General features: G+C 40.5%; 1 protein-coding gene across 3 annotated transcripts in view; it reads left to right on the forward strand.

Annotated features, from left to right (window-relative positions):
• LCP1 (lymphocyte cytosolic protein 1) overlaps positions 1-14284 on the forward strand; it is an 81268-nt gene that overhangs the window by 19139 nt on the left and 47845 nt on the right. For 2 of the 3 annotated variants that reach the window (XM_060287807.2, XM_030882243.3), the window contains exons 2-3: positions 5262-5321; positions 7014-7126. The exons of the other annotated variant lie outside the window; for it this stretch is intronic. The gene's annotated coding sequence lies outside the window, so the exon portion shown is untranslated. The remainder of the gene's footprint in view (positions 1-5261; positions 5322-7013; positions 7127-14284) is intronic. 3 annotated transcript variants of the gene reach the window in all.

Below are 14284 nucleotides of genomic sequence, written 5' to 3' on the forward strand. Positions count from 1 at the left end.
CAACAACAACACTGGAACAATTTCTTCAGAATTTTGAAAGAAAATGGTGGTGTGGACTTCCAAGAATGAAGGTAGACTATGTATGTTTTCAGCTATAAAACATCTCAAGAAGCTTCTGTCCCATGCAGTCTTTCTCAGGAATCTACTGGAGGATATGCTTGTTAAGACAAGGAAGTAGACCAAGAAAGTGGAAGGTCTGTGGTCCAGAAACAGAAGATCCAACCCACAGGGAGAAGGGGATTCCCAGGATGATGGTGAAGGGAAGCTTCTAGATGGCAGCTGGAAAGCAGGACCAGGCAGCAGGATGGAGGACTCTGGGAAGGACCTCTCCAGGAGGAAAAGAGAGGAATGGATTCATTTTCTGTTTTTCAAATTGCGTTTTAGCTCTGTTGGAGAGTTTGGTACAGGATTACTAATGTGCACGTAGAAACCTAACAAATGAAAAAAGCAAGATACAAAAAAGGAAATATAAACATTTTGCTCTACATAACTCAGCTATGAGTATTTACATAGTCATTGTCAAAACTGCACGTTGGTTTAAAGGTATTATAACCTGTTTTAGAGGATGGTGGGAAGGCTGGTGTGTACACACTGGGGGAGGGAGAGGGTCAAATCTTCCGCTCCCAAGTAAGAAGTTAAAAAAGAATTGAACCTGAACAATCAAGACATAAACATAGCCTCTAGAAATATGAAGTAGCAGAAGAAATAGCTAAACTGTTGAAAATAATTGTTTCTGGGGAATAGGAATCAGAGGTAGAAAAGGAATGTGTCAGGAGACCAGTGTTTCATTATAAACCTGGAGGTAATGTTTGACTTCTAAAACGATGCACATGTATTACTTTATTAAAAAATTCAAATGTATGTCCACACAAAGTGTGTGCACAAATGTCCACAGCAACGTTATTCATAATATCCAAATGGTGGAAACAACTCAGATGTTTATCTGTTAATGAATGGATAAATAAAATGTGGTGTATCTGTAGAGTGGCTATTATTCTCCCATAGGAAGGAATGAAGTACTCATCCATGTTACAACATGAACGAGCCTTAAAAACCTTCTGCTAAGTAAAAGAAGCTAGACACTAAAGACCACATATTGTCCAGTTCCATTCATAGGATATGTCCATAACAAGAAATCTGTAGGGACAAAAATTACAATAGTGGCTGAGGGTTTGGGAGGTTGGGGGTCAAATGGAGAGTAACTGCTGGTGCTTTCTTTTGGGGGGTGATGAAAATGTCCTGGAATTACATAGTATGATGGTTGCCCAACTCTGTCAGTATACTAAAAGCACTAAATTTCACTTTTAAAAGGTGAGTTTTATGGTATGTGAATCATATCTCAATACAGCCATTATTAAAAAAATAAAGGGGAAATGGGTTGCCAGAGGATAGGGTTGGAAGATAATATTTTTACTAAATAATTCATTGCATCTTTTGAATTTTGAGCCATGTGCATATATTATTAATCAAGAAATTAACTTTTAAATTTAAATGGATAGTATTTAAAACATGATGAAAGAGAATATCATAATCAACACTATCGTATCCAACACTTGTTTTTGCCAAATCTCAACATTTTGCTGTGGACATAGTTGAATTCTTCTGTCTACCTTCCCACCACCTCCCTAACTTGCCAGAGTAGCCGTGTTCTTGAATTGGTATTTATCATTTCTCAGACATATTTTTATTATAAACACACACAGGTACAGACATATCCATAAACCACACTATAATAGTTCTTTAAAATGTATACAAATATATTAGTATTATTCCGCAACTTTTGCTTTACACCAACTTTATATTTTCAACGTTCACTCTTACTTAGTCAATCTAGTTCCATTCACTTATTTTAACTTCTGGATACTGTACTGAACCACAGTTTACATATTCCCTCTCCTGTTATCTTCATATTTTTTCTGTCAAGCAAAATTGCAGTAAACATTCATTCATTCATTCATGCCATCCCATCACTGGGCACTGCTGCTGCTCGAAGAGCCGTAAAGACCTGCCCGAAGTTGAGCTTATTTTTGGGAGGAGACAGTAAGCCTCATCTTTAACATGTGTGTTAGAAGGTGTTAAATCTGTGGAAGAACAGAGTGAGGATGATTGGAAACGACAGGAGTAGGAGTACAGTTTTAAATAGCTGGTCGTGGCAGGGGAAGTTCAAGTCATCTGTTTCTTTGATACTGCTGCCTCGTAAAAAACCTTCAATCTCAACTGTTTACAACAACAAACCTAGATTCCTGCGTCAGCCGGCATGGCTCTGCTTCAGTACATGGTGAGCTGGAGTTGGCCTGGGCTGCGGGTCAGTTTCAGGTTGGCTTCATGCATCTCCTCATTCCCTTTGGACAAAGATGGGATTTTCTCATGGTAAATGTACTCAGAAGTCCAGGAGACCAAGTTGAATCATGTAGGCGTATTCAAGACCTCTGTTTGTGTCCTCTCTGCTAACGTTCCAAAGCTCAAGCAAGTCGCGTGCAATAAGCTCAGGTAGGAGGAGAAGCATCCTCCACCTGCCTGAGTGGGAGGTCCTGAGCCATCTCACAGCAAGGATGTCAGTGTATAATTCTGTAGTGGAGAAGTAGTGTAGAATTGGAAACTATAATTTTTAAAAATTGAAGGAAGAAAATAAAACTAATACCTAATTCATAGGATTATTGTGAAGAATAAATAAAATAATGTATGTGAACAGTCTAGTCCAGAGCCTGGTATAAATATTACAAGACTAGTTAACACATATAGCATTTCCTATGTGCCACACACTCTTCCAAGTTCTCTACATGTATCAGTCGACCTCACCCTCACAACAGCGTAGAAAACAGACACTGTTCTTATCCCCATTTTCTAGATGAGGGAACTTAGGCCAGTGAAATCAAATAATTTGCCCGAGGTCACATAACTAATACAATAGTAGAGATGAGGTTTGATAACCAGACAAGTGGCCCAGCATCTTTACTCTTAATCACTCTGCTATGATCCACCTGCATGCCCCCCAGACCCCAAGTCTGGGTTAATGCTGTGTGTTCTCACGGGCACCCAGCTTTGCTTTTGTCATGGTTCTGAGTACCACTGTGAGGTCACTTGTCTGCATCCTTGAATACAGTGGACATTCTGCCAAGGCGGAGATTGTGCTCACCTTAATTACTCTCATTCCCTGCCCATCAAACATCAGGGGTAGGGGATGGGCAGTAGAGTGAGGCAGAGGCATTTTCCCCTTTGAACAATCCCCACAGTGCATGAAGGGGAAGTGGGGAGAGTATAAGCCATTAAAGATGCTAGAAAAACATGAGATAATTGATGGAGCAAGGTATCTAAGTAAGTAGAAGATATAAGATTAAGATTAAAATGAGGAACTATTGACCTTGAGAAGATAGAAGAACACCTTCTCTTTTAAGAGTGAAAGAGAAGGAAAAGATGGGTCTTTTAATTTTTTTAATATTCCATAAGAAAACAAGTTGTCCCATTTATTGAAGAAGTGGTCCTCATTTATTTTAATGCTTCCTTATGCCAAGTTCACACGTACACAGGGAATTGTTTTTGATCCATTCCCTTAACCAGTACATACTCTTTGTAGTATTTCTACTATAGCTCTGTAATATACTTTAATTCCTAGTACCCTTCTTGATATATTTCAGAACTGTATTTGGTTATTCTCATGCAGTTATTCTTCCTTACATATTTTAGATTTAATATTTCAAGGGCCATAAAATCTGTTGGCATTTTAATTGGAAATGAATTGAATTAATAGACTAAAATGGGGAAATTCAACATTTTCAAGAAAATGGCCATGTCTCTCCATATATTTTCCTATTTTTTGGTCAATTATTTTATGTCCATGTATAAAATTTTATAACTTTTTCCATATAGGTTTTGCCTATATATGTATTACAAATCCTACTACTACTACACAAATTGAGCCAGATATCATTTTAAGTAATTTGCAAGTATTATTTAACTTAATCTGTACATTAACCCTCTGAGAAAAGTGTCAATTATTATTCCCATTGAAAAGATGGGTCTTGTGAGAGTTGAGGCTAGAGAAGGAAGCTCACACCAGATGACTCGGATCATCTCAATCAACAAGGGGCAGGAATATTGGGCCAGGAAAGGATGCAGGCTGGTAGGGAGATAAAAGCAAGAGGAGAGAGTTTGGAATAAATGTCTAACTTTTGGGTTCTGTGATCTCTTTAATCCCATGATAAATAGTATGATGGACCCAGAAAAAAGCATACATACAAAATCATGCATAAAGAGTTAGGGGTCCACGGACCCCAGGTTGAGAATACCTGTTCTCAGGAATTAATGAAATTGAATAAAAGCATTTCTAAGAAGTAATCTGAAGGCAAACAGCTTGAATTTATAGCATTTCAAGTCTATGTTTCTGGGACTTTCTTCAGCAACATTCAGTAGCCGGGGAGTAGCAGCTGATGCGGTTTTAGGGATTGAGGCTGTGAGCTCCATAGCCACCCAGGGTGGGATAAAGTAAGGAGGGCAGTAGGGGTAGAGGGAAGGCAAAGCACAGGCCACTTAAGAGGCAGAGGTGGCAGTAGAGGCATGTGGATGGTGGGGTAGGAAGTGGGAGAGGTCCTCTCTGGGTGTAGGCCATCAGGGGGGCATGACCTACAGAGAACGTAAGAATAATAAAACCAAAATCAGTCTGCTGTTTATTATCATGATGCACAAGCAATTCTAAACACTGACAGTGATAAAGTATTCCTCTCCAGAAAAGCCTTGGTCTAAGACCTAAACAGCTGACTGCCGCCGGGTAGCCTTGTGCCACTTGAGGCAGATAGAGAGATTACGATGGAGGGAGTGGTCCAGGATGTGGGTGAGGCAGTGGTGGGAGGCTGAGGTGGGGACCACAGCTGGCGGGTGCTAGAGAGGAGGGTTCCTTCAGGCGGGTGTTTGCAGGCAGCAGAATTCAATGGCTTTCATCTCCTGGAATCTAGATGTTGACTGGAATCCAACGAGCTTTTTTTTTTTTTTTTGACTTGAATCAGCTGCTATGCATAACCGCACATTTCACCCTCTTCAAACATCAGCTCTGCTCACATCTGCATCTGCCTCGATGTTCCACTGCCTTTTCACCCCTTTTTATAGCAGATGGCATTTATTTACTTACATGCTTTTCTCCTCTACAGACTGTGTGCTCCTTAAGAGCAGCGATTGTGTCTTACTCATTTCTGAATCACCAGTGCCCCCAGACAGGCACTCAAACACCTACTGAACCCATGCACAAGTGTATTTTGCTCTTGTTTTAGATTCCTCAGATGTCCAGTGACCAGGCACCAGTAGCCGCCATGCTGCTGCTCTCCTCCCAGGTAAACGAAATGAATCTCTGTTCTTCTTTATGAAGTGTTACTGCCACACCTCCATTCCATCCTGAAACCACAGGGATGCAATTAGGGAGATCCACAGTATTTCGCGTATTTTCATCCTTCAGACCATCAAGACAGTATCTGTGCTGCTGCAGAGTCCTGACTGATGAGTATTCACCCCAGAGTGAAAACCACCAGCATTTGGCTGCTTTGTCGTGTGATCAGCCCTGTCACGGTGATGCCTGGATGTGTCTCTGGTGTCCTGAAAGAACTTAGGTGCCTCTGGAACCCCACCCCCTGCAATGAATTACTTGGGAGTAATTATGCAATGGAGAAAACGGGGTCCAATTCACCCCCTCAGTCTTCCCTGGGGAGTCACAAGAAAGTTGACAGTTCTCTGTGAGGTGAACCACTTCTAGAATGGACTGAATCTCCACCATCTATTCCTATTCTTCTGCCCACCCTCTCCAACAAGATGGCCCCTGTAGGGTTCTGACCAAGACACTGCCACACCGCTGACTAATGAAGTAGAGAAACCAGAACAGCTTGGTCTGATATTTGAGGTTGGAAGCAGGAACTTTCTAGAGGAGAAGTCAAAGAAGCAAAAGGAGTATAATGGCAGCCCCCCAACCGTAGTACCCACTGGTGGGGTCCCAGGCCCCTCGCAAATACAGAAGCATATTGAACAATCAAGCATCTTCAACTCACCATCAGAGCTGGAGCAGAGCCTCAGATTCTCATTCCTCAATAGTAGGCTGGGTGCTGGAGCTGCACACAGGCTCTGGGCAACACGGAGATGACTATGTGTAATGTTTGGTCAACATTACTCAGGGTACTATACAACCTTCACATCCTCTGTTAGGCTGTGAGCGCTTGAGCACTTCCATTTGAAGATGAGAATTAGCCCTCAGGACGAGCATTCGGGGTTTGGGCATAGAACTGAGATATTTTAATTCTCTTGCTAATTTTCTAAAATGTGCATTCAAAAAATAAGTGTGGTCTCTAGGAAGGAATTCAGCAGCATTGGACTATAGCAGCTGCCTAAGTGACCCGCTGGTGCTCTTTGTAGGAAGCGTCTAAATAATTGAAATCTTTAATTGGGTTAAAGAGATCCCTAGTACATAGGTGCTCTATAAATAAAAGAATGAGTAAATAATATGGTGACCTTCCCTTTCGGGCCCTTCCCCTTAAAGAGATCATTTTGTTTTGTTTGCACCAATAAGATCACTGTTCAGGGACTCTCGAGAGGGGTTTGGTTTCACCTTGGGGTGGGGCTTTCCCAAGGAACTCCCTTCTAGCTTGTTTCAGGGATGCTGCCACCTCTTCCCTTGGCTCTTTCATTAAAAATGAATAATTTGTTTATCTTTGCTGTAAGTAGCTAGGCACCAGAGCATTGCGTTCGCAATTAGGGGCAGATCAAGAAGTCAGGGTAGCAGGCTGACCTTGCCTTGTTATCTGAAATCAACAGGTTTAAGTAGCCCAATGCCTACAAGACAGCTAGAGGGGAAAGAAAGGGAAGGAGAGAGAAAAATGCTCATAAAGAGGAAGTGGTAAGAGGCTTCTGAATTTCAGTGTGACCTGTCAGGTGATTTTTGCAGGGGAGGGGACATGAGAAAAAAAAAAAACACGTTAAGTAAAAATGTCCTTATAAAGACAAAATCTATTTCTTTCCTGCCTGATGATTTGTCATTCTAGTCACTTCCTGCCTTGTGACCACACACCCGGGGTTGACAAAGTTGTTCTGCAGATCAGAAAGAAGGGAGTTTCTGGTCACGTACCAGTACCACTGAGAACAGTTTTGCTACCAGGTAAATTTCCTTTGTCTTTTTGTCATTTCTAAGTGTTTATGATGTTTTGCTTGTTGGGCGGCTCTGGTTCTGTGGATTGTGGATTTTGCCCCCAGGGGACTAGAGATCTGAGCACCTGTCGCCCTTGTCCGCTATGAGCCAGGGCACCGTTTAACTGCCCAGCAAAGCTCCAGCCACATCTCGTGGCCGCCCAGAGTGGGACCCTCCCCTCCGCTCTCTGGGGTGGCTTCTTCTCCAATTATATGCAGTTATCACCCCCCCCCAAAAAAACTATGATGTTTGCTTCCTTTTTAAACCAAACCGTGTTCTGATTTATTTCTATTGCTTTATTTCAGGGAGGCTATTTACTGTGATTTGATCTACTTTCAAATGTTCTCAGGAAAGTGGACATTGATCGTTTAGATGCTGTTGCGCGTTGGCCTAATGGGGATAGTTTAACTTTAGCTCCTGTGGTTCTGTTTTTCTAAAAAACTCCTTTACAGTACTTTAGAGGATGTGCTAACATCTTGAGTCATATGTTACTGAGTGTGCTACTGGTTATTTGAGTGATTTTGGGTACCGCTGGTTTTCAGTGGGTGTGCTTAATAACCACATGGAATTAGAGGCTGCCTCTTCTCCATTTATTCTCTAAAAATAAAAGCAATTTGTGTTGCTTAATTGTACTGTTTTGTAGAATTGTCTGAACTATTTGGTATCCCTGTGATCATACAAATGACCATTAATTATGGAAGAAAGGCTTCAGTCTATAATAGAAATTCTTATAAAGTTGATATGGGATATTTATTCTAGAAACTTTATGGAAACATAGACTTTGAAACTTGTAGCATCAGCCTTTATTAATTACCATTATTCAACAATATTTAGTACCATTGACAGATGATAAACATAAAAGCCATCCGGACTGCAAATGGATTCATTTATCCACACACTTATCAAAACCCAATTTTTCTTAATCAAGTATAGCAACTTGTTTTATAAAATTACCTCCTCAGGACAACTTAAAAAAAAAAAAAAACTGTCGTTAAACGAAGGTGATTTATCCACACGTCTTGATTTTGAATTTACATAATTTATCATAATTGGTTTCTAGTAAATAAAATGGTTTAAAGAACATCTACACAGGCAAATTTCAATGGAGTTAACTGCTTACCTATAAATGTGAATTTCTGAAGTTGTAAAATGTGATCGTCAATATTGCTTGACGCATCTCACCTGAATAGGTTTTTTTGTTTTTGTTTTTTTTTTTGCGGTATGCGGGCCTCTCACTGTTGTGGCCTTTCCCGTTGCGGAGCACAGGCTCCGGACGCGCAGGCTCAGCGGCCATGGCTCACGGGCCCAGCCGCTCCGCGGCACGTGGGATCCTCCCGGACTGGGGCACGAACCCGTGTCCCCTGCATCGGCAGGCGGACTCTCAACCACTGCGCCACCAGGGAAGCCCCCTGAATAGTTTTAAACTAGCAAAAATGTGGAGCTGAGGGAGAAGGAGTTGGACCCCTAAAAATAACAGATTAAAACTATGCTATGTCTTATTTTAAGTAAAAATATTAATGAGAATAAAATGAATTAGGATGCAAAGGTATGTCAGTATTTTCCTTACATCGGGAGGAAATAAAAATGGAATCAAGTTTAGATTGTTAAAGCATCAACCTGATACCCACTTCTCTTCATTCTTGTTCACTCCCAGCAACATCAGGGAAGAAACTTCTGGGTCTTGCCCTTTGAACAAGCACTGCTGAGGTGGGACATTTCATTAGCTATCCCAGGGATGCTTTCTTTTGTCACATTTGAAATTTTGTCTCCTTCATAAATTGTGCCTTGAAACAATCGGTAATTTGGGAAACAATATCCGTGTTTTAACACCATTTCTAATTCTTTTGCTGAACCCTTTGGGGACTGGGAGGCCACAAAGTAACTTTCTCATTCAAATGTATCTATTTAAATTAGGACAGAACAAGTAGTAATACCACTTAATATTGATACGTACTTACTATGTAAGCCACTCTTCATTCATGACCTCATTTAATCCTCCCAACTACCTTTAGAGATGAGGAACGGGCTTAGATGGTTGAAGGGCACGGCCCAAGGTCACAGGGTGAGGGGCAAGGGCGGTAGGTAGCCAGGATTTCTGGCTCCATTCTGCCTCTCTGTAAGCGTCCCTCTATTCCAGAGCCTATCTTCCCCACCAGCACCTTTTTCCCAGATGTACCCCGTTATAGGCTTTTCGTTCTGAAGCTGACTGAAGAGATCTTAGCATTCATGATTTGAAGAGAGAAAGAAAGAGGACAACAGTTTGCAATAAACCCAGAAACTTTTTCATAAATAAGAGGTATCACTGTGGGTTTCATATAATAATAGAATGAAGTGTTTTCTTTTAAGTAATGCATAATTTTACTCAAGAATTGTGCGCCTTCACAAACTTGCCTCAGCCACTTTCCCAACCTTATTTCTTGTCACTTCCTTCTGCTCTAGCTGCCACCTCCCGCCTCTCCCCCTCCCCCCTCCACTTACCCACATGCCAAGTGCACAAGTCCACAAACCACCAGAAAGTTCCATGCTCTTTCACTCCTTTTCACTCCAACTGCCTTTCCAAGTGCTTTCTTCTTTATCTGTGAAACTTCTGGTCACTTTTCAAGGCTCATTTCAAGAAACCTGTCCTTTTGCAGGGCTTTCCTACTGGTTCTTGCCTCCACCGATTCTTCTGTGTGTGTTTGTTTAATGCTTTGAGTTTAGAGTAAGTAGAGCAGTAATCATATTGCTTTCCTTTCAAGTGCTTAATTTGCTGACAGCCTGAGCTCCTTCTCTGTCTCTCCTGGCAGGTAGTAGGTGCTCATGATATTTATGGAGTTTTTTCTCAGTTCCTTAGATACGCAGAGAAGTCTTTTTTTAATTTCACTTGTTTAACCTAATATTTACTGAGTTCCCCCAGTGACTGCTATGAACGGAGATATAACACCATTACAGTATTTTGCTTTCTAACATGCTTCCTTTTTGTCAAAGCACTATTCTTCATTTTAGTCTCAAAGCACTAAATAGACATTGACTTCAAGGCATTTAAGGAATTGTCCAGTGACCACAGGCAAAATTAATCTTATTATTTTAGTTTAAATACATTAATTGAGCTAAAACTTAGCTACCCTTACCAAAATTATGTACCTGATAATAAGCATATTGGATGACCAAGAGCACAGGAACAGATACCATTAACTTTTATTTATTCATTTTGCACTCTTCTCAGAAAATTCTCAAGTCAACGTCTCCTTGTTACCAAAAAAGTGAAGGCTCCTCTGCGTATATGGGGGAGATGGCAAATGAATTCTAAAATGAGGTTAGGTAAAATAAAAATAAGAACTTTTCTCCTAAGGTTATATTTACGAAGAGTCAAAAATTTATAAAGTCTGATGACTGTATGACTAATAGATTTTATAGCAAAGTGACATTATTTAGATTCATGTAATTGTCTCCTTAGGATATTTTTTGTTTGCTAGTTTTCCAACTCACAGATATCATCAAATGAAATGATTCTATTCCATCTGCGTATGAACCCTGCAGAAATAAAAATTAGAATTAGAGTCCACCAAAATATAAAACTAATCAGTGTCAGCAGACTCCAAGAGTTTCAAGTTTCCCTATTTTACCAGATGGCAATGCACTTCTTAAAAGAGTTCATGTTTCACATTGTTTTCATTTTGAAGTATAAGAAGTTACCACCCAATCAGATATTCATCTTCTAGGAGCATCTCCCTACAGCTGCTGTGACCACTGGGCTCCCCAGATGGCAATTCCCCGTTGCTTTCCTCAGTTGCCTCCTGATTGAACTTCCTTATGCTGTTGACTGTTCCCGTTGTTTTGTTTGTCAATTTCAGTCATTACATCAGTTTTCCCAGCAATTTCGTAGTCACTCCATCTTGTAAGATACTGTAAGCAGCAGATGGGGAACAAAGAATTTCCATTCATCATCCTAATAATGACAGCTTAGCCTTCTATACTACTGTTTTGGATTGAGTGTTTTTCGAAGTGTTTTGACCGTATTAATGCATTGAGTCATCACAACAATCCTGTGAGGTAGGTATTGGTGTTATCTTCATGTTGGAAGGCAAGTTAATCCATTCAAGTATTTCATTACTTTAATTTTCTACAATTGAATTAATTTTATATTAACTACTGAATTCCAGGGGAAACCTCCTGGCATAAACAGGCAGCAGGCCATGGTGCTTATTTGTACCTAGACCTTGAGTTGCACGCAGATAATAATAATTTATCCTAAATAAATGCATCTGTATCATTAATTGCTTTTATTAAAGACTATTCTTTGTCAACATCATCATCATCAGTATTTACTCAGCTCCTCTGCACTTGACTATTTGGTTTTTACCAACTTATAGACCTGTGTATAGGTCACAAAACATGATCTCTACCCTCAAAAGCTTTGAAAAGTTCTCAGTCATAGAAGATTAGAATACTTGAGTCAAGTGGCATTCCCATTTTCTAACTATTGTGATTGATAGACATGAATAAATTAAACAATTTAGTATTTATACCCAAGCACACATATCTATAATTACATAGTAATGGCCAAATATAAGTGTCCTAAAAAATGTGAAAGAATGAAAGATTGTTTTAATTGTGAGCTGAAGAATAGAGGTAAAAAGTGACCCACTTACTGAGTTAAAATAAGTTTTGCTCAACTTCAGAGCCACGCCTGCCTCAGCCCCACCTTAAGTTATAAGGAGGTTTGTTTCTCAAATATAGTCAGTTGTTTTTTCTGGCAGAAGGAAAAGCTAAGATACTAAATTGAGGAACTTGCAAAGAAAGCCACAGTTTTGTGGTTGCAGCATTGATTCTTGTTTTAGTCTAGCACCAGTTCCACGGACAGATGGACACACTTGCATGCTCTCTCCATCTCTTTGTCTGTCTGTGTGTCTCCCTCTCCCTCTCTCTCTCTCTCTCTCTCTCTCTCCCCCCCCTCTCCCCCCACCTCTCTGTCTCTCTCTTTCACACACACACACACACACACACAGTGACACACACACACATCCTCTCGACTGGCTGAGCTAAAATGGAAAAGAGATTACATTCTCCACAGGCAGAAAAGCCAAGGTGTCAAATTTGGCCGGCAAATTAATGCGGCGTGTGAATTGCAGTCTCTAAGATCATTTCTTTTCCCTTTTTCTCTGGTTGCACTTTCAAGAGGGAAGTGAATGAATGGACTAATTACTTTACAATTAAATAATACCCTGCATTTTGATTCCTCAGTCTGGTAGTTGTCTCCAGTATTTATCCAAACTGTGTATCTGAATGAATGAAGTAAAGAGGCGCACAAGTGCATCTGTATAAAATTTGCATCCTCTGCCTTTTCGCCGTTCCTCAGGCAAAGTTTAGAATTAGAACTGCATCTTCGTTAACCTCAGGTGTCACATTTTAAAATGTGGATCCTTGATGTCATGGGCTCACATTACCTTCACCAGGAGGCCATGTGATTAAGAAAGAAGAGTGGAAAATACATTCCTTATGGAGAAAGCTACATAATAGATGCAAAGAGAAAGTAAGAAAAAATGAGGAACGTGTATGCAGTTTTGCATTATTGAGCCCCTTTTTCTTCATCTCAAAGATGTAAGTGGGGCTTCCCTGGTGGCGCAGTAGTTGAGAGTCTGCCTGCCGATGCAGGGGACACGGGTGCGTGCCCCGGTCCGGGAAGATCCCACATGCCGCGGAGCGGCTGGGCCCGTGAGCCATGGCCGCTGAGCCTGTGCATCCGCAGCCTGTGCTCCGCAACGGGAGAGGCCACAACAGTGAGAGGCCCGCGTACTGCAAAAAAAAAAAAAAAAAAAAAAAGATGTTAATGAACTTTCCCTTCATTTCCAATGCTTTATAACATTAATTTTCTTTTCCCTTTGGAAAGATGGAATATCATGGGCACCTTGATGACTTTTTTCAGATTTTTTCCCTTCCCTCATTGTCTTTCAAGTTGAGATTTTTCATCAAAATATCCCTGATGCTCTGTTTCTTTCCTGTGACCACAGAAGAAGACAGTTGGGACTCTTAATCTGTCTGGTGATTGAATATAATGTATATAATATAACATGTATTAAATATCATATATAATGTCACTTTTTAAAGCTTGTGAGTCTGAGTGTCTGCAGTTTCTGTGCATGAGACAAACAGGTCTGGTCTAAAGAAAAGAGCAAATTTGGAGGCAAATTTGGATTCCTTTTCTAGCCTTTTACTAATTGTGGAGCCCAAGCAAGTCTCTTAGGCCCCCTGACGCTCAGTCCCCTCATCTCTGAAATAGGGAAAAGTACTGTCTATCCGCTGGGTCTGCTCTTGGGTCCATCTCCCCTTCCATTTCCCCATTTCATCAGTCTGTGTGTATATCTCCCTCTGCTATGCTCACCATCGCTGCTGACTTACTGAGCCCTCACTATTTGCTAGGCATTGTGCTAAGCTCTTGACATATATTTGCTCTTATATTTCCACACAAAAGCTGCCTGGGGTTGATGTTCTCATCTTCTTAGAACAGATGATCAAACTGAGGTTCAGGGAGGCTTAAGTCCAAGGTTACAGAGCTAGTCAGAGCCGAGATTCACACCTTGCCGCTTTTCCATTTTAATATTCACAGTTTCTTAAACATGTAAACCATGTCTGTTTTCATTGCATTGTATTTTCTAACCTGGTCCACTGGCTACTTTCTAATAAGTCTAAATATTCCTTTCTGTGGTTGAATATTCAATGATTAGTCCTAATTTTCCATCAGGCGGAGATCCCAACTCTGCCTTTGATGGGTCCGCTGCTATACCAAACAAATAAATGCTTGAGGATATTATGGTACAGAGTTCTTAAGGGTTATGAAGCGTTTACGCTATTTAGTTATTTAAAATTTTGACAAAAGAAATGTCATAGCATATCCCATTAGTAAATTGGTATTGGTAAATATTTGCCCACCAAACTCTGGCTTCCAAGAAAGTGTAGATAAATCTAGTCTATCAAATGAATACAAATTCCTGCCTCAGTTTATCTGTAACTGCTTGTTTTTTGTTTTTTTTTTTTTTTTTAATGAGAATGAGCTGGTCCTTAGAAATTCTAAAAGAACTACCCCAAGGAGCCCATAGAAAATGAGGTCACATTATTGAGAGTAAAGAGAAGCTTCTGTTGTCATTGCTG

This window comes from Globicephala melas, chromosome 18, assembly GCF_963455315.2.
Source record: "Globicephala melas chromosome 18, mGloMel1.2, whole genome shotgun sequence".
Taxonomy (NCBI): Eukaryota; Metazoa; Chordata; class Mammalia; order Artiodactyla; family Delphinidae; genus Globicephala; species Globicephala melas.